Consider the following 3,429-nt stretch of genomic DNA (forward strand, 5'->3'; position numbering starts at 1 on the left):
GAAACATCAGGAACAAAGTAGAAAGCCATGCTGTCTCCAAACATTTCATGTCTACGCATAACTCAAATCCAGAAGCCTTGACTTTCAAGGCCATTGAACTGGTGAAACTAGGAGATAGAGGAGGGGATCTCGCCAACAAATTGTCACGTCGTGAGATGTATTGGATATTCCAATTACAGACATTACAGCCGAAAGGATTCAACGACAACTACTAGATCGCTCTCTTTGTATGACACGGTACTAAAATTATTTTCCGGCTCAGCCTTGTCATTAAACCTGTATTCCCCTCCCACTGCTCCCCCCCCCAACCCCCACCCCCCATCCCCTCCCTTCCCCTGCCCACCTCCCTTTACTCCCCCCCCTTCTGTTTCCCTACCAGCACCTTACTACCACACACCCATATTATCACTTTGAGAACACCCATACACATAGTGGGTCTTTCTATATTTTTTTATATTTTTGGGGTGATGACCTAGAAGGCACAACATTGCTACAGTCAAACCACGCTGGAAATGCCCAAACACGTTCGATCTTGGAAGCCAAGCAGCGTTGGGCCTGATCAGTACCAGTAGGGGGGACCACCTGGGAAGATCAGGTACTGTGTAGAATGAATCTGAATAGGGGCCTGAGAGTGGAACACACTCCATGCACATACGGACCCACTGAGTCACATTGTACGCACATTATTATTTCACTTTTATAATGTGCACCATTTCACTGTATGTACCATCCCCTATTCCCATAAGGGATTTAACTTATACATAGGCACAGTATTTTAATGAACACCCCCCTTGAGGCAATTTAATTCCACTCACGCCAAACTTTTATATATTTATTCCACTCACGCCAAACTCTTATATATTTATCAATCTTAATGTATATAATGGTCTTATTTATTTGCATATGTGCATGAGCTGTTAAATTCTCCACTTTGTGGTACTACACTGTCCAATACCATAATATTCCCATAATGATGTCCGCAATAGTAATTCCCATAATGATGTCCGCAATAACATTCCCATAATGATGTCCGCACTAACAAGCTATGTGGTACTAAATTATATACCAAGCATGACCTCTACATCATATTCCCATGATGTCCGCAGATAACATTCCCATAATGATGTCCGCAATCATAAGCATTTACAAATATACAGCTTTTTTTATTTTTACTTTATTTTTCAATCCTGTTTAGCTATGTTCTCTTAAATAATGTTAAAACTAGGTGTTTACAAAACAGTGACATGCTCCTGATACTCCTATTCTCTCTTATTCTATGTTTAATTATCACCATGGATACCGGGGCATCTGACAAGTGCTATTGTCAGATGAACTACTATAAAATGGCCGCCACTACCAGGAGATCTATGGACACAAGTACACCCAAAATGGCTTCCACCTTTGGGACTTAACTAAGACTGGCTCCTTCCCCCTGTGAACTACAGCCACTGACAGTGAGAACTGGATAAGAACATGGAATCGCCGCGGTTGCATGTGCAATAAGCACCGGAGGTGGGGCGGAAGTGACACGTCGGGTCCGCCGGCACCGGAAGTGTGGCGGAAGTTCAGCCTGTATCACTCCAGAGCCGTTTTTCAGTGTGTTTCATCCGTTTTTTTAAGTGTACATCTACTCGTTTTTACTTATACTAAGTCCAGAATAACATGTTAAGCAGTGCTTTTATATAAACAGCCTTATAGGATTTAATATGTAATTGCATCACATGACTATATGTGATGTCATGGCCCTCCCACTGATCACCTTTGGCTATAAAAGCATGTACTGTCTCATTCTGTCCATACCCCTTGAAGAAGTCTCATCAGACGAAACGCGTTGGGTGACCTGTACCTACCTCTTTCTAAGATAAGGAAAAATTCTATATTATTTTTTAAGTGCATATATTCATTTTAGTGCTTTTAGTTCAGTTGTGTGTATATATTGTTGTCCCCATTTTTTTATGTGTTTCTTTTATGTTAATTTAATAAATACTTTTTAATATTTTAACTGGCAACCCATTTTATTGACATCTTGGTCGCTATTTATCCCTCATCCCCTCCTGTTTCATATATATATATATATATATATATAGTTGAGAGGCAGGGGGGAGGGCAATCCATCACTGCCTCCCCCAGTTCGCTAGTATCGCGGGAGGGCTGGGAGCAGGAGGACACCCAGCGGCATCCAGGCACAGCGGGCGGCTGCGGCGATGTAGATAATGATGGTCCACCGCAGCGCCCTCCTTGGTCTGCTTCAACGCCGGGTCCCGCTGCCTCTTCACCCCGCCGGCCGCGTTACTGTAACTGTGGTGATAGCTCCACAGTAGCGCCGGCCGCCGGGTTCCGCTGCCTCTTCACCCCGCCGGGTTCCGCTGCCTCTTCACCCCGCCGGCTCCACAGTAGCGCCAGCCGCCGGGTCCCGCTGCCTCTTCACCCCGCCTGGTCCCGCTGGCTCTTCACCCCGCCAGCCGCGCTACTGTAACTGTGGTGACAGCTCCACAGTAGCGCCGGATCCCGCCGTTGCTTCTGCCCGCCGCATAAGGGTGATTGGACCAGCGGATCCAGCACTGGATCCGCTGTCCAATCACATCTGCCTCGTTGACAAGGGCGGGTTTCCCCTGTCAACGAGGCACTTGTATAAGTGCCGCTTTCCCCCGCTGGTTTTAATGGGCTTTCACAGCCCAGTGATTGTCCCCCCCCCTCTCCCTGCTTTAATCTGTACCTATTGTTAACGGGAGGCACTGCTATCAGTGCCTCCCAAACAACTATTCAGCATTAAAATGGTTAGGACAATGTAAAGAAGTTACTTATGACACAGAATATGTTCATAAGTGTCTTCTTTATATTATTTTAATCATTAATGACAGGGGAGGCACTGCCTCCCCTGACTGCACGTCCCTGGGGGGCAGATATAACATGTGCAGAGAGAGTTAGATTTGAGTGGGGCGTGTTCAATCTGCAATCTAATTTGCAGTGTAAAAATAAAACAGCCAGTAACTATTTACCCTGCACAGAAATAAAATAATCCACCCAAATCTAACTCTTTCTGCACATGTTATATCGGGCCCCCCTGCAGTGCACATGGTTTTGCCCAACTGCTAAAAAATTTCCTGCTGCGATCAACTTGGAATTACCCCCAATGTGTGTATCCAGCGATAATGGCGGTGATGGAACTCGGTGGCAGGGATGGCATCGGTAAGTGCATACACATTTGTTGATGCCGGCAGCGGTGAAAGATGGTGTGGGGGGAGCACTGCGCTGGCCATGCTACATTTGGCAGCATGGCCCTCGCTGGCGATATCGCTGGATTGACCTGCATACATGTCTGACGGGAGATGTTTCTGATGACGCGCGGGAGTGTGCATCGCTAGCGACATATGGCCTTATTCAGAGTTGGATGCAACCGTTGCATTCACATGCATGGCGCATCCATAG

The 3,429-nt window shown here is 46.2% G+C and overlaps 1 pseudogene; it reads left to right on the top strand.

Moving 5' to 3' along the window:
* The first annotated feature begins 488 nt into the window (after nt 1-488).
* On the top strand, nt 489-607 carry LOC134951461 (5S ribosomal RNA; annotated as a pseudogene).
* Nucleotides 608-3,429: the final 2,822 nt, after the last annotated feature.

This window comes from Pseudophryne corroboree, chromosome 8 (assembly GCF_028390025.1).
Source record: "Pseudophryne corroboree isolate aPseCor3 chromosome 8, aPseCor3.hap2, whole genome shotgun sequence".
Classification (NCBI taxonomy): Eukaryota; Metazoa; Chordata; class Amphibia; order Anura; family Myobatrachidae; genus Pseudophryne; species Pseudophryne corroboree.